We start from the raw sequence: 12,566 nt of genomic DNA on the forward strand, positions 1-12,566 counted from the left end.
TATACTTTAAGCAGGTGTAACAATTTAAATACTTAGGACTAATATGTACATTACTATGTCAAGGTAAAAACTTTTTTTTCTGCTCTTCAGGAACTTGGCCAAATGCACAGTGAAGTTATTTCTTAACCTGAACAATAAGTCTGTTAATCCCAACAACCTTTTGCTTTTAAACACCTTGCAGTGAGGGAACCAGCCCAAATTTGCACAATAATTCAGGGGCAAATGTGCTATCCCTTGTCAATTCCATGTGTGATAAATTTAGTTAGTTTTAATGCTAGAGAAAGGAATCCTCTAAGTGTTAACTATCTTCATGGGAACTGGGTTGGGAGCCAAGCTGCTATCTTGTACCAGAATTAACTGAATACTTTCTCTTATCAGTTTAAAGTAGAGCAGTTATTTAAAGAAATTGTCTGAAGACTTATCCTGGGCTGCATCAAACAAAGCATGATTGGCAGGTCAAGGGAGGTGATTCTTCCCTCTACACTCTTGTGTGATTGCACATGGAGTACTGTCTAGCTCTGGGGCCCCAATGTAAGAGACATGGACCTGTTGGAGCAAGTCCAGAGGAGGTCCACAAAGATGCTTGAGGGCTAGAGCACCTCTCCTAAGATAACAGACTAAGAGGGGGGGGGGGGGTTGTTCAGCATGGAGAAAAGAGAAGGCTCTGGGGAGACCTTATAGCAGCCTGCCAGTACCTAAAGGGGCCTACAAGAAGCTGCAGAGGGACTTCTTACAAGGGCCTGTAGTGATAGGACAAGGGGGAATGGCTTTAAACTGAAAGAGGGTAGATTTAGGTTAGGTATTAGGAAGAAATTTGTTACTGAGAGAGTGGCGAGGCACAGGCTGCCCAGAGCAGCTGTGGATGCCCCGTACCTGGAAGCGTTCAAGGCCAGGCTGGATGGCGTTTGGAGCAACCTGGTCTAGTGGCAGGTGTCCCTGCCCATGGCAGGGAGTTGGAACTAGATGGTCTTTGAAGGTCCCTTCCAACCCAACCCATTCTTTGATTCAACTATTTTACTTTGACTTGGCAGCTATAGCTCATCCCTTTGTTGTAGGAATTGACAGTCTTCCTGTCATCCCCCTTACCCCCACATGTAAGCCTGTGATTTCCTCTGCACCACAGAAATAAAGCATCCCTTTCAGAAATCTATCTACTCAAAACCACCTAACATTCAACCAGGTGTATGTGAGCTCACATCATACTTTATCTGACCCCTGCATGTGATTAGTGATGCTCCTTGCTTGGGTTGCTGCTGTGGGCAGTTGTCATCTCCTGAAGATAAACATCAAGTCAGTTTTGGAAATGGAGAAATTAGTATATCATAGCAAGTAGAAGCCACCAGGAGTTGATCATGATTGACAGATTAGGGAGCTGGAAATGTAACATCTAGAATATTGTTAAGGTCAGGCTCAGCTTTCCAGAGGAGCAGTGGGAAGCCTATCCATTATACTTTTAAGATCAGAAAGCAATGAAAGCTTAAAGCAAAGAGCTGGATGCCATAGCTTGTGGTATGTGTATTCTCAACAGCTTCTGCTGAATCACAAAAGATTAAAACAGGGCAAAGAGTAGAGGTTAAAAATCTTGTACCAGCATTTCTTCTATGATACAAGCAGAGCAGCAGAGGTGAAGCCAGACTGAACGTGAGCAGAACAAGATGTGGAACAGTCAGTGGTGCAACCACAAACTTAAAGCAGCATAATAAAGGTATGTGGATGACAGAAGATGCATGGAGAGCTATTTAACTATCTTTGTGAAGCCCACGCTGTTGCTATGTGTTATACTCAAGAATAATTAATAGTTTAGAGAGGGCTTCTGTCAAACTGTTGAGATGCGTAAGCACAGTTTCAGTGCATTAAAGGCAGCTTTCATTGATCAGCTCTCAGTGTGGTCAGTTCTTCCTCTGGTATGTTCTGTGAATAGCCATGCAGCCCCTGAAATAGGAGGTCCCTTATATGTGCATGTTAGACTAATCCGAATTACTACTTTGAGCAAGATGTTGCTGTTCCTGTTTGTCCTTCAAATCAACACTCAACAAGTTGCACTTGCTAGTCTCCAAGCTGTAGTTGGTATACATTTTAAAAAATGTAAGTGTCCTCATCTACATTCACTGGACCAGTTCTGGGGTCCTGAATCTATTGTAGCTCTTATTTACACTGAAAGTGTATTCATATTGACTGTGGTGTCCCTTTTATTTTCGTTCCTTTGAAGATGTCTTATGCTAACTACATGTGTATTTTGGTGTCTCTAAACAAAGTTAGAAACCTAAACCTATTTTGTTAGGTGTTCAGGATGCTATTTCTTTCCCTATCTCCCAACTGAATTTCCCACTTGGCTTGAAACTTCATGATCTATCCAGGGTAACAGCATAAGAAAAACTGTTGTTTGTTCTTTTACTCTAGTGCATGCACTTCTGAGTAGAGGATCTGATGCTTTTCTGAGGATATTAGATGTCTGGTAGAATAACCTGCTAACTTGGCTGTTGCACTTCAGTGTCATGCTATTCTGTGTACTGAAGTTCTGGTGTTTCCCTTGTCCTGATCTTCTCACATGCTGCTTTCAGTGCCTGCAAGTATTAAAGCAGCTCTATCCACCTACAGAAATACCTGTGATACTATCTGACCACAAATTCATTCTGCCTCCAAGAATGATCTCAAAAGGTACTGTAGCTGGTATGCAATTAGCTGTGTATAAAGAAACAACCAACCACTCGATTAGCTTTTTTTCTAAAGTCAGTCATGCTTGTATAGGCTGAGCTTCTTGCTACAGTGTTCTTTATGCCAGCAGCCCTGCATCTAGAAAATTACTCAAGTGCAATCACTTTGAACCTTACATCTAAATTAATGTTGGCTATGATTTGTTGACTTTACCCTTTTTATGCGAAGAAACTCTCCTTCTACTACAAAAAGCCTGCCTAGTCCAGTAGAAAATATTGCAACAACATTTTGTCCTTAGAGACATTGAAAAACTGCTTTAGTTTGTGTAATATCGATTCACTGAGGATGTTTTAGGTAATTTAAGGCTGTATAGCTCATCGTAACTGCCAACAGAAAATGCTTGCAAGATACTAGATGCTTTTCAAAGAGCATTTGCTGGTTTTTTTTTATTTTGATGGGGTAGGGGGATAATAGTTTACAAGACCAACCCAATATTCAAGCTAGTTAAATATAGGTTAGCATCTCTAGTGCCTTCGTGGCCTGCCTGTGGTAGCCCCAGCTGGCTTGTAACAATTATAATGCAGATGACAAAAGTGTTATGCTGATACCTCTTAACCACTCTGCCCCTGGAAAATGTCTCTGTGCGGATTTGAAGGGGCATAAGATCTGTGCTCCAGATATTGTGATAATGCTTATGTTTGTGTGGATGAGATCTGCCCCCATCTCATAGTGTAGCTTTGCCCCTAAAGGATTCCTTAGGTCCTATGTAAAACTTCCCTTGAACGATGTCAGCTGTATATTTTGCAGCAAGCATAGAGGAAAAGTTGATGGACTGACAGAGCATGATCAAATTTTCTGAATGTGACAGTACCAAACCTAGACTGTGAGACGTGTTTACTTTCATTTTCACCTGCCGAAGGTGCCTGTCAGCTGTCAGAACTGCAGTAGTGATTGCGCTGATACAACAGCAGACTATAAAGGTTTCGGCTTTGGTACAGAACTGCTGCAAGTCTCATCCCATAATGGTCCAGATGTATGCTGTTAAAAGTGTCATGGATGCTGGAGCTCATGCGTCCTATAGGAGGAGAATGACTAACAGTCACTTCCAAATTAGGTAAAAATATCAAATTCTGACAAGCCTTTGCTAAGTGTTTCATAGTTCTACAAAATCACAAATCGAGGGTGTCTGTGTCCTCTAAATATTTCCCTGCTAGCCGGTCTTTATGTATAGAGTCCAACTGCCAAGAACTTGTAGCCTCTTATTATTTTAGCCTGTGTGTCAGTAAATATGTTATCCTGCCAGTTCTAACAGGGTTGCAGCTTGGCAAAACACATTACTAAAATAGCATGTGTACATAGTTCAAATTCAAAATATGTCCTGATCAAGCTGCTCTTAAATGTGGCCACCAGCTTTCCACAGGGCTGCTTATAAACCAGCTAAATCACATTACTTGCACTAATTTTTCTAAAATGCATCGTTTGTAAATATACTATGTTGGTCAAAGTATTGTCTGTTTTTTACCTGTATTGCTTTCTTCCAGAAGGTGTAACTCTTAAATGTGTAAGTTTAAGCTACTTTGCTTAAAGTACTGTTTTTGGAAGCTCTTACTGTATTGTTCCTAGATGGTATAGATATGGTCTGAAATCAGTGTTGTGATATAACCCTTCTAAGCAGTGATTTATTCATATTATTAGCCAAACAGTATTTCTCTGATATTAAGATTTATTAATTTTATTGATAATTGGTACTAAGAGGGGATTCTTAATTTTGTTTCTTTATCTTACACCTTACTTAAAAATACAGGCTATGCATCGCTGCTAGGCCAGTTCAAGTATTTAGTTAAATAATTGAGAAAATAAATCAGATGGCTATACTTAATGGCAATGAACATAAACATGTCTGTCATTCTGGTATTTGGGACAGTGTGAAAAACCGGAGCAGGGATCTGCTCAAGTGCTTGAGCTATAATTTTTATGAAGCATGCTGTCTCAATGCTTGTTTGTAATCATTTGTGCTTCAGAAGGGAGGCACTGAAGATGTTTACCCAGGGTGCTGCACCATAAAACTGCTGCCCTAACCTATAGCTGTTTTTTCCATTGCATCACAGGCTTGAGGTCATGTGGCTGAGAAGCAGCTATTTTACTGCACCCTTTGCAGCACAGTTGCATTAGCAGGAGGCAGGCCTCCTTGGATGCCAAGGAGGAAGTAAGTAAGGAAAAAAAAGTTAATCTCTAAGCAGCTTTCAGTATCTCTAAACACATTTCTTTCAATACTATAGTGGTGAGTTCCATTTAACACTTCATCAGGGGATGTTAGAATATTTTACTTGGCCCAAATGGAGGGAAGCTATGTGAAGCTGGGATGGGGAAGAGGTGGAAGGGAAGAGATCTCTCCTTTATGCTGATGAGACAATTGCCAGCAATCATGCTGAATCAGTGTGGGCTCAACTGCAGGTTAGGCTGTAAGCAGTTGCTTATTACTAAACCATCACATTGATGATGTACCAGTTTGATCTGTGACTCCAGTCAAAGAAAGCAAAAAGAGAATATTTAGTGCACGATGATGCAACCAGTTATATATAATTGTTTACAAACCCTTCAGAAATTCTGTGGTGTGAGAAACCCTCTTCTGTGTTGTTCTGGGTTTTCTCTAAGGGAGTAATAATGTGAAGAGTTAATAAAATCCAGCCAAGACCTAATTTCTCCATCTTTGTACAAATTTGTACAATTTGAACAAAATTCAATGGGTGCTTTCAAAAGCTTACTTTAACAGAGTTTTCTGAGATTTGAATGATGGTAATGCATTTAGGGATCTGTAATTGGAGATAATTCCAATGAATTAAACTTTGCAGATGTTAATGATATGCGAGGGGGAGTCCGCATATGAAGATCTATGCTGTGCTCTTTTTTTGTCTTGATCTATTGAATAGCTTCTCTAATTGTCTAATACATATTCTGGCAGTATTTGGGTTTCTTAAGCATTTACAGCCTGAAGAAACCAGCCTGTGAATTTTCAGAGCAGTGAATATAATTAGTTCAAATTCCAGTACGTGAAAATAAAGCGTTGCACTCTTCATCATAGGTACAGTAATATCTGCAAGGAATATCTAACTTTGCATATACAGAACTAAGTAATCAGTCCTGGCTTGACTATTTTTTATGGATGATTATTCATGCAAAACACTAATCTCAACCTGTTATAGAAAGTATTGCTCATTCTGGAGAGTAGCAAAGAGTTTGCAAGTGGCTACACTGGTATACTGCATTTCCCACACTGCAATCAGGAGGACAGCCTTGGTGAAAGAACTTGAAAAAAAATAATAAAAAAGCGCTAGTGGCAATGATGTACTGATTATTCTTGCACCACCAGCCCCACTGGGTTAGACATTGTCCTTCCTTCTGCATGAAGGTAAGATTGTTCCAGTTAATCCACTTGGTAATGTATTAAGATGTTCCCTGATAATAGCCTTAATTTTCTTTTACTGTTGTCATTGAGACAGAGGGAATAAATGAATTTAGTTCTGGTGGGAGATAAGTCTAGAGTTCAACAGGGTTTTAAAACTTGAGGATCTTTTAGTAGGGCATGCCTAAGCTGAGCCATGCTTAGCTTGTGCCAGACTGAAGTTTGTGCCTCTCTGACAAAATTAGTGGATTTTCTTAGTGAAAGTTATTTGCAGCATTGTTAGACCATAAGAGAATATTTGCACGCTGGCCTTGAGTGATGTGCATCCCCATGAGTTATGAGTTCTTTGTGCTTATGTAGTGAGTAGATGGTTATTTTTTGGTATCGAAAGTACTTAGCTGTCAGTGCTTGCTATCTTGCCCTTAACCTTTACCTAATTTTGGGGGTAGAACCTGCTACTTGGAGATCCAGTTGTCATCACTAAGGCATGCCTGTGTCTTTGCTGTAGTGTAACATTGCTTCTTAGTGCCTGTTTTTCCAGTGTTGCTGGTCCCAGCTGTTAGATTTTCCACTAGGTAGGAAGGCTTCTCTGTTGCTATTTCTGTCCATGCCACCTTAATGTTTATTTATTTAATGTATCTGTATTAATAAATATGAGGGTAACGGGGCCATATATGAAGTTTTTTACCTAGCATAAAAGAAAAAATAAGTTTAATCAGATAAGGCTACCTACCCAGTTTAAGAAAATGAAGTATTTCCTACTAAAAGCAGAGCAGCAGTGACTTAACAATGTACTCTGATCTAATATTAGTAACAGCGAGTGCCTTTAGAGAGCAGTGTAATATCCAATGCACTGAATAAAGTCTGTCTCACGTGAAATTCTGGATGCCTTTTCAAAAGATGGCTTCCAAGAATTGTTCCAGTAATTTTGTAAAGACTTACGGTTTCCTACATCTTTTCCCCAGTAATGATCAGGCTGTGGCAATGACATTGACCCCCAAAATATGCAGAATGAGGAAGCAGTGCTGTCTGTTACAAAGATGATCTCCCTGATGTCATGAGGACCTTCATTTCTCTTCTTGCATCTTAAGCTTTCTATTCCTCCTTGCATGTCTGGGCAGAAAAAAGCCCATAAGGGGAGCTTGTCATGCACAGATTGCCAGCTGCGACTGCATCGCCATGTCTTCCAGCATGAGCCAAAATCTTATTCTTGGTCATTTTCTGAGTAAGCTGGAAGGGGTGGAAAGAGGATCCCAAGAAAGCCAGGGAGGTTCTAATCAAGGCCATGCTTTATGGAAAGAAATAGGCAGGAAACCCTACAGAAGTTTTAATATTGGCAGGGCTGGAGTTGGAAGCCTGTTTATGTCAGGTTTTATTAATTTCTGGAATTTTGTGTGCATACCAAGGAAATGGTGCAAGAAGTCTTCATTAACCCTTTCAAAATGAAGTGGCACACACCCTTACTATTGTTTTAGATTGTTGTTTGGATATTTTTATGGATTTGTTGGGGGAGTTGAGATGTCTTATGTTCAGCCTTAATAGTAGGAGGGGTGCCAGAATAATTTCTTTCAGCTGAGTATATTTTTCAAAAGTTATGCCCTGACTTAAACAACAGCAAGGCAAAGGTTGTAAGATACATCGACTGGATTACAGTGTGTGAAGAGTCCTGAGGGCAGGCGAAAGTTTTCATTGCAAGAAGTGGAAAGAAACGCTGCTTCTCCATTGAGGTGGATTGCTCCATATCGACTTCATTTGCAACATGCTGCAGAATGATTTCCAGCCTCCCAGATCTTGCTTCAGTGGCCTAAATTTTGTGGTAGCCTTAAAAGTAGGTCAGGATGCAAAAGCACTGTGCTGCTTCCAGTGGCTTCCTTATATGTTGTAGTTTTTTAAATCTCAGGTTTCAAGATGAACTTGTTAAAAATCTCTTTTAAGCTTTCTTTCGCTGTCAGTTGTAGGGTTGCTTAGGCATAGTATCCTTGTAGAACAAGCTGGTTTATGCTGTTGTGTTTCAGTGCCTTTGATTACCTGAATGATGAATTAAATGTTAGGACATGTTGAATGTGATTCTTGATTGCACCCAGTTAGCCTTAACCTTTTTCCTTTGGCAGGCTTTTAGTGATTCAAAACAGGTTAGTCCAGTTTAATGTTAAGACTGTTTTAAAATTAGAGGTTGGCTTTTCTCTCAGGATCTGGAGTAATGTTGCTCACATATGGGACTGTTATTAAGTAATATGTTGCACAATTACTTCTTTAATTATTTCTGAACAACTATAGCCTTTCCTGTCAGATAGGGTTAATGAAGTTCTGTTTTTTAGGAAGCAATAGCTAAAAATCTTTCGATGTTTGCATTTAACTATGGGAGAAGTCTTAATGAGAATTTAAACAACTACCTGCTTGTAATTGCTGCCCTTTTGAACCAAAGGCCTCATGACTCACTTAACATCATGATTCTTCTAGAAAGTCACAGGAAATTTTGAGTCTAAACTTTTATGAAGGAACAACTTAATCAGACCACAGAAGGATACAGCCCCTTTGCTGAACTTCAAATAGATTGGTTGACCACATTTGTCCAGCTGGGCAAAAAAGTCCAGGTATGTTACCTAGATGCTTTTCTTACTGCAGTGGCTGAACACTTGTGTCTTGACATGGGCCAAAGAAACTTCCCCTGTGGCCAGTTCTGTTACTATAAACAGCTGCTAATAATTAGGAACAGAGCCACAAAACAACCAGGGAGAAAATAGCTGCCTGTTGGCTAAGCAAGGAGTGTTCTGCCTTGCATCTGGCAAGTACTAGGGGGCAGAATGCATGATAGCTCTCACAGCATGACTGAAGAGCCTTCTTTTTGCCTTCTGAAAAGAAGGCATCTCGAGCTGCGCTGGTGCGTCTGCCTTTTGACCTTGTAGCCGCAGGGATCCACTGACAACTTCTTTGCTCTGTGTGAGCTGTAATTTTACACTGGCTTTAGGTTTTACTACCCAAAGTAATACTTCTAGCTGCCTCTGTTCCTCCCTTCCCCTGTTATGTTGGTATGGATCCATCCAGCCATGCAATCAGATAAAACTAACCTGACTTTATAAAGGATCTTTTTAGCTTCTTGGACATGTTTTTGTCAGCTTAGTTTTCAACCTAGATCAGTTACACTTTCTGGTTCACTACTTAGATACGTGTGTGGCTGCGCAGGAAGGGGTGGGAGTAAGGAGCCTGGGGCAAAGAAAAGGAAGAAGAGGGTGCTGCTTTTAGAGGAAGTACTTGTTTATGCCAGCTTAAAGTGATTGAGAAACCTATAGTGTAAGCAGTATAATAAGCTGGTAATGTATTTCGTGTGAGATTCCTGTGCAAGCAGCTGGCTGTAAAACAAAACTACCCTTGCTAGCAAAACAGACTTGTCCTAGCAAAAGTATAGTTTGTTAGAATTTGAAGCTGTGATCAGGTTTATACTACAAGGAGTATCTTATCTGTTTCAGCTGCTACTACCTCTGTAGTGCAAGCTACTGTTCCTATTGTAGATCTGTAGAACAAAATTAATCATGGGGCAGACATCTGTACAAAATCAGTTGGATCAGCATCTTCTGGAATTGATCTTACTTTATTTTGAGAATTGACAAATTTTTGTGAGGGGGTATAACCACACTTGCAGAGGGATGAAGGTCAGCCTTGCCTTTAAAAGCTGCTCTTTCACAGCAACATGCTATTTGTCTGTTGGCATGGTGGAGCACCAGAGGATTTGAACTCAAAACATTAGTAATTATCCTTGGACAAATGCCACTTTACTCTTTAAAAGGCCTAAGTCCAAACAATGTATCGTTTTGCAAGCCAGTCGGATGCTGAAGTAGAACCCAGTGTCCCTTTTGCATTTAATCATGGAAGGAATAATAAGTGATATTTGTCTGCAATGTAAGAGTAGAAGTGTTCAGCCAAACATTTATTTAGTCTGAGGAAAAGCCAGATAAACTCAAATGCCTTTCTTTCCAATACTGATATTAAAGCTATACTTAAATCAGTCTAGCTAACGTTTCAAGAGATGGCCAGACTACTTGAAAACCTTAGCATAAACCAGCTTGGCAGAAAAGTTAAGTATTTGACAAATAAATGGAATGACTGGGCAATAATAGGCTTGCCAGCTTAACATGGTTCACAGGTGAAATAGTATGGTTACAAGTGTGTATGTCTGTGGGATGTACTCATTGAAGAACTGAAGGAGGGTAAGGTGTAAGTCTGGGAGAAAACAAAAATCTTGTCCTATTAGACTGGCAATTTCTGGACACTCAACACTTCTCTTTTCCAGTCAAACATTTGCATATTTAATGAAGCAGAATTACACCTGCCTTGGTTTTTTTGTTTATGGTTTTCTCGATATGTCATGCAGGATGTCATCTGAGGACCTGCTAGTGATCCAGTGACAATTGTGAACCGGAATCATTAAAGCCTACTTCTATAAGAACTGTTTCTGAGTGTTTAAGAATTGTTTGAGTGTTTTTCCCTTATGAAGTTAGTGGTAAACAATGAAAAGGCATTTGTACACAATGATGGCTCAAGGCCCCTCTTCATCCTTTCTTGCAGGGTCAAGAAGGTAGAATTCTTTTAGACTGTAGAATCTTTGTTTGAACTAGAGTATTTCCTACATCATTAGAAAACAATTCCCATGGAGCAAAACTGAATGCAGCTCTTCACCATGATTTGAGGAGGCTTTGATCAATCTGTATACTTGCATGTAAGAGAAAGTAATGATAATGTAAGAGGCAGATCTTGAAGACAAGAGCTGGCTAAATAAGTGATTGGAAGTTAATGCAATGAATTTTAAAGACCCAAATGAGAGAAGGGGGTAGTTTCTGCTTGATCCCTTCCATGTTCCCTCAGATATTAGTAGTGTTTGCACAGAACTGTTTCCATCCTTTTCAGTTTACTCATTCTAGTTTTTCTTAGGCTGTGCTTGTTTTTTCCCTTCAGGACTTAGGATTTTGTAACTAGTGCACACCTACCCTGTTGAAATTGTTTCTTACACCAATAAATGCCTTAAGGATTGCCTAATGGCTTCAGAGGAAGAAAGCCCTCCTTAAAGATTTGAAATTTTCTTGTGGTATCCAGTTGGGCCTACTTAATTGTTTTCTACTTGCCAAGCTGTATTACTGCTTGTAAAAGTGCGTGTGTGATTACCTGAAACTTGCTGTATGTTCCATAGCTTAAAGTCATATGCTTTGGCACTGGTGCAGAAAATCTAGTTGCTTGTTGAACAGTACATTCCTATTCCTTGTTAGCAAGAGATATCTGGAAACATGCATTAAAAATAGTTCAGTCTTAAAAGATTTGGGCAGGATCACTGTTAACCCCATTTATTTTGGTATCGATGGGTGTACTGCCAATCTTTTAACCTCCACATGATGGTATTACAAATGCAAAAACACTGCTTGTCAACCTGTAAGTCTTACACTTACAAAACACTCTGGGAAGTGTGATAGAAGTCATTTGCCCAAGGCATTGTGTTGCATAACTGTTCAGTGTGAGCTTTTTGTCCATCTCTAGCATCTTAGTGCTGGCTAGGGAAAAGAAAACCATTGAACTTTGTGGGCCACAAATCTGACGTATATAACTCTTCCTCTTCTTCGGAAAACCCTAAAGGCAGGCAGTAATTTTCCTCTGGTGGTTCAGTGATTCATGTACTTTCTGAAGGATACCTATTGGGAGCCATAGGATTTTTGTGATACAGCCTTGTCAACCTTGTAACATACTGTTTTGTGCTTCACATAGTCATATTAAGACTTATGCCTAGATGGAAGATAGTAAAAATATAACAGATCAGATTACAAGCAATTTGAGCACCTTTTATAAAATTTTGCTTACAGATTAATTTTCAGAATGTTACCTGACTGTTTAGTTGAAATATTAACTAACACTTTATAGGTTTTGTCATTGTTGCAATGTGGCCAAAGGTCAAAGTAAAACATGCAATTAAGTTGAAGAAGAGCTAGTGAAATCAATCCCCTCCTCCCATAAAACACTTTGAAAGATCAGGAATACTTCTGTGTCTAAACTTCTCTTCATATCCAACATCTTTACAACGCCCAACACAAACCTCTTTCCATGGCTGAAATTCACAGAATCACAGACTGCTCAGGGTTGGAAGGGACCTCTAGAGATCATCCAGTCCAGCCCCCTGCTAAAGCAGGATCTCGTAGAGCAGGTTGCACAGGAACGTGTCCAGGTGGGTTTTGAATGTCTCCAGAGAAGGAGACTCCACAGCCTCTCTGGGCAGCCTGTTCCCAGCGCTCTGTCCCTGACCCTCACAGTAAAGAAGTTCTTCCTCATATTCAGAAGGAACTTCCTGCGTTGTAATTTGCGCCCGTTGCCCCTTCTCCTGTCGCTGGGCACCACTGAAAAGAGCCTGGCCCCATCCTCTTGACACTTGCCAACTTTGATCGCCCCTCAGTTCAGTGTTCTCTTCCCCAGGCTAAACAGGCCCAGCTCTCCTCTCCCTGTCCTCTCAGCCTGTCCTCAGAAAGGAGGTGCT

At 40.2% G+C, this 12,566-nt stretch overlaps 1 protein-coding gene across 6 annotated transcripts in view; it reads left to right on the plus strand.

Annotated features, from left to right (window-relative positions):
* SLC45A4 (solute carrier family 45 member 4) overlaps positions 1–12,566 on the plus strand; it is a 90,281-nt gene that overhangs the window by 34,090 nt on the left and 43,625 nt on the right. The gene's annotated exons all lie outside the window — the stretch shown is intronic.

Source organism: Falco biarmicus, chromosome 3, assembly GCF_023638135.1.
Source record: "Falco biarmicus isolate bFalBia1 chromosome 3, bFalBia1.pri, whole genome shotgun sequence".
Classification (NCBI taxonomy): Eukaryota; Metazoa; Chordata; class Aves; order Falconiformes; family Falconidae; genus Falco; species Falco biarmicus.